Source organism: Typopeltis vanoorti, chromosome 19 (assembly GCF_054136105.1).
Source record: "Typopeltis vanoorti isolate ZY-2024b chromosome 19, IOZ_Tvanoo_1.0, whole genome shotgun sequence".
Lineage (NCBI taxonomy): Eukaryota > Metazoa > Arthropoda > Arachnida > Uropygi > Thelyphonidae > Typopeltis > Typopeltis vanoorti.
In genome coordinates, this window is record NC_143567.1 from 77,109,663 (window position 1) to 77,120,377 (window position 10,715).

Below are 10,715 nucleotides of genomic sequence, written 5' to 3' on the forward strand. Positions count from 1 at the left end.
TACACAGGCAACGTGTATATTTAAACAGTCTGTGTTTATGGGTATATCCAAATTGAAAAATCGACTTTTAATTCTAGAAACTAAGACTAGAAAGCCAAAATACTGATATTCTACTAATAAAATTACCAGTATATCAGTACCAAAAACTAGCATAAAATATCACTTTTTTTAGGTATTATTGCAATCATTAACTACAGCCTTCATTTGGAGCTCATAGTCATTGGAGGCGTGAAGTAGCTATTTGGCTTCTAGAGAAGGGAATCTGATTATCTAACTCTTAGTCCACCCTGGGGGGTGCTTAAGGGTCAAAGCTGTATAACTGAGAGGAGACCTCCACATAGCCTTTAAAGGAATGCGGAGAACCGACCAGGGCTTCTGACCTAATGTCCAATCCTCACCTTCTCGTGGTGCACCCTGTTGGGTATCTACTTTGATACTGAATGAACGAGGATGGGCTGGCAATTTGGGATTTAGCCGACCAAATTGTATTCATATTGGTTAAACCAAAATAAAAAATGATGGTACAACATGACAAAATTTCATGCCGGCTGGGGCGTCGCCCGGTTAAACAAGGCCCCTGTTGTTTTCGCCAGGGAACCAGGGCGAACAGCGAAAAGTCAGCTACTGGAACAAATCTGAAAACAAACCCCAACTCAACATCACCAGAGTTAAAGATCGGTACTATCAACGTAAGAAGCCTGAATGGCAAAGAAATGGAGCTAGCTGAGGAATTAGATAAGTACCAGATCGACATAATAGGGGTGACTGAAACAAAAAAGACCAAAACTGGTGAGATCTTTCTGAGCAATAAATACAAAATGTTATATTCAGGCAATGACAATCAAGGAAAAGAAGGAGTAGCCATAGTATTCAACACAAAATACGAGGCTAATCTTCTTGAATGGCAGTCAGTCTCAAGTAGAGTAATGTGGGCAAATATGAGAATGGGGAACTGGACAATGAGACATATTTGTGCCTATGGTCCCACAGAAGGTTCTACTAAGGTAGAAGTGGAGGAATTTTTTGAGGCTTTAGAAAAAGCAACTGACACGATGAAAAAGGAAAAGTTGATCCTTGTTGGGGATCTAAATAGTAGAGTAGGAAATGATTGTGAGACATACAAAAATATTTTGGGAAAATTTGGAGAAAAGAGCAAAGCTAATAATAATGGCAAATATCTGTTGGATTTCTGCTCAGGACATGGACTGGTTATTACTAACACCATGTTCCAACATAAAAATGTGCACAAATTCACATGGAGAGAAGAGGCTAGGAATAAGAAAAGTCTCATTGACTATGTTATTGTTGATAGTGATGTTTTCTCCCTGGTGCAGGACACCAGAGTGTACAGAGGATTTGAAATTGGAAGTGATCACTATTTAGTCTTGAGCAGGATAAAATTGAATTTCATATTGAAAAGAATAACATGTAAGAAAGTTTTAAAGCGAATAAAAGTTGAGCAGCTCTCAGATGTGAACTGTAGACTAAAATACAGAAATATTATTGAAAAGAAAATGAAAGAGTTTGAGAACAGGAATCAAACCTTGGAGATTCAGTGGCAAACTCTGAAGGAAACATTGATTGATTCTGCCAGAGAGGCATGTGGTGAGGTTGTGTGCAAGGATAGAAAAATCAGAACTCCCTGGTGGACACAGGAAGTTAAAGAGGCAGTGAAGGAAAAGAAGAAAGCATATCAAAAGTTCCTGGCAAATAAGTCAGCTTTTACTCTTACAGAATACAGAGACAAATGTAAGAAAGCTAAACAGTGTGTAAAACTAGCTAAACAAAAGTCATGGGAGGACTTTGGCAAGAATATAGAAAATAAATATCAAGAAGGTGGCAAAATATTCTGGAGGTTGTTGAAGAAGCTTAGGAATGGAGGAAAGAGTGCCGTAAAAGGAATTAGAGATGATAAAGGTGTAATGAAAACAGGAGAAAAAGATATCCTTGAAGTATGGAGTAATTACTTTGAAAAACTGCTAAATGAAACAAGCAGTGATGACAGCACAGTGATAAAAAACACTGACCAGGCATGCAGTGAGGAATACATATCCATACTTGAAGTAGAAAAAGCCATCAAAGGCTTGAAATGTGGAAAGGCAGCAGGAGTAGATGATATTCGACCAGAAATGCTGAAGTATGGTGGTATAAGAGTCTTACAGTGGCTGCACTGCATAGTTCAGAAAGCCTGGACAGAGGGACAAATTCCCGATGATTGGAGTAGAGCTCTCATAGTACCCATATATAAAAAGGGAAATAAAACTGAATGTGAGAATTACAGAGGTATTTCCCTACTGAGTGTTCCTGGCAAGATCTATGCAAGTATACTTGAGAAACGGTTGAGAAGAATTGTGGAAGAAAAGCTTGGTGAAGAACAAGCTGGATTCAGGCCAAATAGAGGCTGTCAGGATCAGATCTTCACTTTACGACAAATAGTCGAGAAAGCATGGGAATATAACAAAGATCTGTATTTAAGTTTTGTCGATTTGGAAAAGGCATATGACAAGGTGCCAAGAGAGAAGCTATTCAATACGCTGCAGTTATATGGTGTCAATGGGGCATTATATCAAGCAATACTTAGTCTTTATTTGAGTTGTGAGTCAGCAGTTAGAATTGAAGGAAGTACAGGAAGATGGTTTAATGTTAAATCTGGTGTGAGACAAGGATGTACATTATCCCCTCTGTTATTCATTATCTATATGGATCACATTATGAAGGAATGTGGTATTAAACCTGATATCAAAATTGGAGATGTTAATGTCAGCTCTTTGCTTTATGCGGATGATGTTATACTTCTAAATAAATCCGCTACAAGTCTGCAAGATTCTCTGACTAAATTGAATAGCTGTTGTAATAGATATGGTATGAAGGTCAGCAATAAAAAGACAAAGATAATGAAAATAGGCAGAATCATTGAAAATGTCAACTGTGTTGTGAATGGAGTGGAACAAGTAAACCATTTCAGCTACCTAGGCACAATTTTTACTGAAGATGGTAAACTAAATATAGAAATAGACAACAGAATCAGCAAAGCTGGTATCGTGGGAAGTCAATTGAATAAATTCATATGGAATAAGAAAGAAATTAGTCGGAACACTAAATTAGCTGTATACAAGACTGTGTTCAAACCAATTTTAACTTATGGATCTGAGAGCTGGGTCAGAAGTAAAACACTTGACCAAAGACTAGAGACCGCAGATATGAGAGTCCTGAGAAAGATTAGAGGCGTGAACAGATGGCATCAATGGCAATATCATATTAAAAATGAGGATATTAGAAAAGAACTTGACATTGTCAGCATCCAGGAATGCATTAGCAGAGCTAATCTCAGATGGTATGGTCACTTAAATAGAATGGGAGAGGAAAGATTAGCAAAACAAGTGTTCTCTGCCAGGTTGGCAGGAAAACGACCCAGAGGAAGACCAAGATATAGGTGGATTGATATGGTACAAAGTGCCTTAGATGATAGAAATATAAGATCTGATAATGTTGGAGTCTTGACAAGTAACAGACTGATTTGGAGGAAAATTGTAGATAGGAAGTTAGTAATGATGTAATTTTTTCATGTAGTACTGTCATATCCTGTACACCCCTTGAGGGTACATGGCAGGAATTTGATGATGATGATGATGATAAGGAGATTTCTAAATAAAACTCTTAATTCATTCAACAGAAATGACAATGTAAATGCTGGAATGAGATATCATGAGCATGGTCACTGTTGGATATAGCATACTTGGTTGCATAGTCTAATTCATCAATCCATAGATTAATTATGTATTGCTGCCCAGAGTTGATTTAACATCAGATCTTGGTTTTTATTACGATGGTTCATGCATCGTATCATCTCACTACCCTTCTTAAATTTATGTACAAATAAATATTAAATTCTGTGTATGGTATTTTTGCTACTGCCATAACATTCTGCAGTCCTAATATTAAGTTATGTTGGAAGTTTTTCCACTTGGTTATACTATAAATTAAAGATGCCAAGAAATTATTATATTCTTGGTTTAATCCTTTATCCAAGTGTAAGCAAACAAGGTTTGCACCTGATCGATTGGTAGAGCCTCTGCTACTAATGGCTCAGTTAAGTAAGTTTGAGCGCAGTTAGTAGTTGGAAGGGGACCAATCGTTCGATGCTGTTGGCACACTCTCCCTCGATGAGTCTTTGGACTCCCTGGAGGTGACAAATAATAATAATTTCAGGACTGGGCAACTCTTAATCTACAATTTATAATATTAACTTCTCAACAAATGTTCATCATTGTATGTTCAAGTCCTCTGTCTCCAATTTGGGTTTACTACCTGTGCAGCACAGAAATCAGATGTGATTTATTCAGCTTAATAACTTCACACTCAGATGGAAGCTATGGCTCAACCTTGAATTCCTTCCTTGTCCATCACAGCATGTGCTCTGAGAGAATACGGGGAAAAACATATAGATGCTAAGCTATGTGCAAAAGTAACTAAACAAAAGTTCATGGGAAGATCAGTAAGATACAGAAGGTAAATATCAGGATGCGAATTTCTGGAAGTTATTGAAAAGCTTAGGAATGAAGGAAAGAATACTGTAAAGAAAGAATGAGACAATAAAGGTGATATAAAACTGAAGATATTCTGGATGTCCTCTTGCATAATTATTTTGCAAGACTGTAAAATCAAACAAGCAGTAACAAAACAGTATGAGGGATGAAATCAGGAGTACATATCAATACTAAGATATAAAAAATAAGTCATCATAAACCAAAAATGTGGAAAGGCAGATGGAGTTGATGATATTCAACTAGAAATGCTCAAACATGGAGATATAAGAAAAAACGTTTTATAGTGGCTACACTGCATAATTCAGAAGGCATGGTCAGAAAGTCAAATTCCAGATGAGTGGAGGTAAAGCTCTCGTAGAAACATCTACGAGATGAAAAGGGAAGGATCTGGACTACTGGGCCCAGTTATGGGCACCAGGGTTTCTTCGAGATGGGGAGGAAGTGGAGAGGATCCAGAGATGAGTGACCAAGATGATAAGAAGGTCTGTGGAATGAACCTTATGAGAATAGGTTGAAGATTTGTGGGTTGCAGAGATTGGACGATAGGCAAAGGAAGGGGGTGATATGATTGAGACATTCAAATTACTGAAGGGTTTCTATAAGATTGATCCAGAAGATATTTTTGAAAATATGACTGGTGGTGGGAGGACTAGGGGCCATGCATGGAAGCTGGGCAAGAGCGTGGTTGACAAGGGTGTTAGAGCTAGGTTTTTTACTTGGAGAGTGGTGAATGAGTGGAATAAGCTTCCAGAGTCTGTTGTGGGTGCTACGACCGTGAATGAGTTCAAGGCAAAGTATGATAGATACTGTGTCAATGTCGAATAGTTGTTCTTAACATGATGTTAGGGCCTCCCTCGATAAGTCTGTCGACTCCTTGGAGTTGCCCGGAAAAACAATAATAATAAAAAAACTGAATGTGAGAATTATAAATTTTCTTGCTGAGCATTCCATGTAAAATTTATGCAAGAATACTTTAAAAGAGGCTAAGAAAAATTGTGATAACATACTATTTTCTGACACCAGTTCAACAGCCACTCTTACCGTCTAACAAGTGGTTTGCCTATTGACATCCAGAATGCTGATAGATAAGCCGTCTGTTTATTTTACTTTTCTTAAGCTTAAGAAATGGGAAATAATTGCAGTCATAAAAAAAAAAAAAAAAAGGTTATTTCACAAAGTATTCTTGTACAGTATTACCATTTGTTATTAAAATGACAAACTAGAATTGTTTCTGGCATATATACTATGGTGATAGTTTTATTTTGTTTAAATGGATCAATTAAAAATGTTAAAATTTTAATGAAAACCCTAAATTTGGTGAATCAGTGGATTGCATCTCCAAAACTAAACTTGCTTTAGCCATTTAACATATTTCACTTTTCTTCATGAACTGCACGAACATTATGTGGAATAGTTATAAAAGTTTAATTACCTAACTCATTTTGCCAACACTGATGATACATCTTCTAAGGACATGGCATCAGTGTATATAATTATAGTATCAAAATGAATCAATTCTGTAGAACACAGGCCATGCAAAATTAAGACTATGTTAATTTCAGTCAAAGTCTATTGTACCTTCTTTAAATTAATTTATATCTGCACTCTTACAACTTTCTCTTGGACAAGGCACTCATTAATAAAAAACCTACTTCTTGCTCTTTTGCTGAACTTCCAGAGATAGCCTCTTGTTCTTGTCCCTTTCTCTATCCTCTGAAAAATTTCTCCTGAAAAAAAGAAAGAGATTCTGAAGTATGTCTTGAAAACTGATTTTAAAAACGGTCAGTTCTGCTGAGCTTTTACTGATTGATCAATGATAGATATATAGCCAATCAAACAACCAGATACCACGTGACTTATACTTACCAAGAAATTATATTCTTGTTTAATCTTTTACCCAAATGTAAGGAAACAACTTTGGGCATGTAGAATCTTAGACTTCAGCCTCTATATACAAGTGGCCTAGTTGTGAAGATACTTCACATGCTAACTCTGTTTGCTTACACTTGGGTAAAGGATTAAACAAGAATATAATTTACTTTGGAACCAAGTGAAGAAAACTTTCTACTTCCAAGTGACTTATTTTTTATAGAAATATAATCATTATTAAGATAATAACAGAAAAATAACTTTTTTTAGTTACAATTACATCTGTAAACCATACATTGTGTATGTTATCTGGCCAGTTTGTTTTGTGAGATGAAAAAAAAACAAAGTTTTCAGAGATAAAAGAGAGAAAAAAATTCTTTTTTGCCATTTCATATGAAAACAGTAGCTACCTTCCAGTGAATAGCCTCATAGAAGTTGCTCACATCTTAGATGAAATCCAATTTGTTCTTTCCAGATGAAGAGCAAATGGTGTGCTATTATTGCAACTTTGCAGGATACATTGCAAAGGCACTCATCATTTAGAATAACAAGTATGATTTATTTTCGAAGTTGAAATTCTGAAGATGATAAATAACATGAATGAAAACACATCTTACTATAAAATTCTTTTTTTTGGGCAAGCCAATAACTTTTTTGGGCTCTTTCAAACTTGTTTGTCCATTTCTCAGTAAACAAAGAATCCTAGAGACCTGAAATCCTATTAGTACCTTCTCTTTATCAAGAAAATTCCTGAGACTTATTTCATTTCAGAATAAGAATAGAACGATTATATGTTGCATCCAGTGATAGTAGTAATATTTATTTTCAAGAGTAATCCATGCTTCTGATAAAACTGTTTGGTATGAATTTGAATTATATGTGGTGACATTCCCAATGAGTGCTATGTGCCTGTAAACGTTTTATTATTCAGATTTTCCCCATCTAAATGCTTAACTATAAAAAAGGAGAGGAGATCACATCCTCAGGATCAACAGTAACATGTTTTTGTAAGCATGATGTTCACAATACATCTCTAAGCTTTTTCTATCCTGCTTATATTCTAAATGAATATTATGCTCCTACTACTTTTTTTGCTATGTCATTCTCTCTTCAGCATGAAGTATAAGATTGTTACTGAAAAAATCTGAATATAGTTTCAAGACTCTGATAATCACCATTCATTGGTGGAATATAATTTTTGTTATCATTGTTGTTCAATTTGCATGTTAATGACATCGGGATGGGTTTAACTAGTGATATGCAGCGGTTTGCAGATGATGCAAAACTGGAGAGGGCAATGCAGTCAAGCAGATGTTGTAGCCTTGCAAGAGGACTTGAATAAATTGCATGAATGGGCAAGTAAGTGGAACTATCAGTTCGATGGTGAAAAGTACAAGGTTTTTGAGATTTGGTAAGCAATGATGGGATGCAAAGTATACACTTGGTTGGGAAACTTTAAAGGAAGTAGACAGATGAGAGATCTAGGAGTGATGGTGGGCAAGGACCTGAAATTCAGGGCCCACAATGCACAAGTTGTGAAGATGTCACATCGAATAATGTCAATGATGCAGAGAGGACCCTGACATGCAGAAATAGAGGGGTTATGAATGCCATTGTATATATATATATATATAATAACAGGAATAGAAGTCGCTAGGTATACAGCATTTTTCGGCAGGATAGGAGGGGAAAGCGTGGTGGTGGAGTACTGCTTATGATAAGTGATGACCTATGTCCTCTAAGAGTGGAGGCTTTGGAAGGCAGTGAGACAAATGATTTTGAGAGCATATGGTGTGAGATAGAGGTGGGCAAGACAGGATATTTAGTGGGGTGTTGCTACAGACCCAGGAGCACAGAGGATGGGGACCAGGAGATGTTTAGACAGTTAAGTTTGGCAAGTGCAAGAAGAATGATTGTTATGGGAGATTTTAACTACAGTAATATAAATTGGAGAGAGGAAGATGCATGTAGCAATAGGAGAATGGAATTTCTAGAATTCTTGAGGGACAAATGTCTTAGGCAACATGTAACAGAAGGAACAAGAGGTTCAAGAGTTTTGGACTTGGTTATAGCATCAGAAGAGTTGATAATAACTGAGATGACATCTCTCCCACCAGTTGGAGAGAGTGATCATATGGTTTTGACTTGGAAAATGAATAGACATGCAGGAGTATCAAAGAGACGGGAACTTATGTGGAATTATAAAGCAGGTGATTATAATAGTCTTAGACGTCAACTTCAGGAAGTTTCATGGAGGGAGGAATTGGAAGGCCAGGATATCATTAGTGCATGGGAAATTGTGAAAGAATATTTGTTAGCAGCAATGGTAAGTTGTATACCATGAGTGAAGAAGAGGACACAATTTGGAGTAAAGTGGATGACAAACAATATTAAACAGGAATTGCATGCAAAAAAGAGGCTATGGAAGAGATATAAAGAGACAGGTGAAGAGAAGATGCATGAAGAATATAAGACACAGGCCAGAAGAGTGACTAGTGTGGTAAGGAAAGCGAAACTGGAATATGAGAGGAGATTGGCCCTAAGATCCAAAGAAAATCCTAGGGAATTTTTTAGCTATGTGGCCAGTAAGAGGAGAAATGACTGTGGAAGAATGATATTGTGGGATAAAAATGGGAATAGAGTGACTGATGCAGAGGACATAGTGGAATTGTTCAATGAACACTTTATTGGAGTATTTCATCCTAGAGGAGTCAGTTTTAATGCTAGAGGGATAGGGCAGGTTCGAGGTACAGGAGGAGAGTGTGTTTCAGATACTGAGTACTCTGGATGTCAGTAAAGCTTTGGGACTGGATAGTATTTCACCACGAGTTTTGAGAGAATGTGCTAGGGAATTGAAGTACCTTTAACCTGGCTTTTCAATGAAAGTCAGGTGGCGGGAAAGGTGCCCAGGGAATGGACGGAAGGTAAGATAGTGCCATTACATAAGGGTGGTAACAGACTGGAAGTGTCTAATTATAGGCCAGTTTGTGTGTCATCAGTAGTTGTTAAGATCTTGGAGAAAGTAGTGAGGGACCGTATACAGCATTGAGAAGATGAGGATAATGCTACCTGTGAGAGTCAACATGGATTTGTGAAAGGGTGCTCTTGTTTTAGCAATATGCTAGCCTTTTATAATAAAGTTACAAGAACATTAGATGAGGGAAAGGCATATAATGCAATTTTCTTAGACTTTAGATAAGCTGATATTTAAGTTGCAGCACATGGGTCTGGATGTCAGATTGGTCAACTGGATTCCGGATTGGCTGTCTGATAGGTATTAGAGAGTTGTGTATGGTGGAGCAGTTTCAAGGAGGCAGAGGGTTACAAGTGGGGTCCCACAGGGCTCAGTACTAGGACCTATATTGTTTAACCTTTATATCAATGACATTGCCAGTGGATTGCAAGGGGATATTCAGTTGTTTGCAGATGATGCGAAGCTGGGAAGGATTATTAGTAATAATGCAGATGCTGCAGCCCTGCAAGAGGATTTGAATAAGTTAGATAGATGGGCAAATGAATGGGGGGTATCAGTTTAATGCAGCAAAATGTACGGTCTTGAGGTTTGGGAAACATCGATGGGATGCTGCATACTCTATGGGAGGAGTTATACTGGAGGAAGTAGGGGAGACAAGAGATCTAGGGTTGATGATTGATAGAAACCTGAAATTTAGGGGACATATTGCAAAGGTGGTGAAGGTAACACAGAGGATTGCTGCAATTATGAGAAGGACACTGACCTGCAGAGATAAAACGGTTATCAATAACCAAATCTGAGAACAATAGTCTCTAATCAGACCACACTTAGACTATTGTTCTCAGATTTGGTCTCCAGGATTCGAAGGGGATAAATTAACCCTGGAAAGGGTACAAAAATGGATGACAAAGATGGTTTCAGGACTGTACAATTTTGGTTATGAGGATCGGCTGAGGGAATGTGGACCGCACAGTTTGGTGGATAGAAGGAGAGGTGATATGATTGAGACTTTTAAACTGTTGAGAGGTGGTTACAGGGTTGACACTGGAAAGTTATTTCGCTTGGTTGAATAGCGGGAAGGAGTGATGACAAGAGGCCATCCCTGGAAGTTATGAAAGGAAACTGTGAGCAAGAGGGTAAGGAGTGGTTTCTTTGCATGGAGGGTGGTTGAACCGTGGAATACATTGCCTGATGGAGTGGTGAGAGCGAGAACGGTCAATGAGTTTAAGGAATAGTATGATAGACTTTGTGTTTCTTGGGGGGGGGGGGACCTCCCACGATGAGTCTTTTGACTCCATGGAGGTCTGAATAATAATAATAAATGG

The 10,715-nt window shown here is 37.5% G+C and overlaps 1 long non-coding RNA gene across 1 annotated transcript in view; it reads right to left on the bottom strand.

Annotated features, from left to right (window-relative positions):
* Positions 1–6,275, bottom strand: part of LOC150096264 (uncharacterized) — a 51,396-nt gene extending 45,121 nt beyond the window's left edge. The window contains exon 1 of the long non-coding RNA XR_016549925.1: positions 6,200–6,275. This is a non-coding gene — a long non-coding RNA (uncharacterized LOC150096264). The remainder of the gene's footprint in view (positions 1–6,199) is intronic.
* Positions 6,276–10,715: the final 4,440 nt, after the last annotated feature.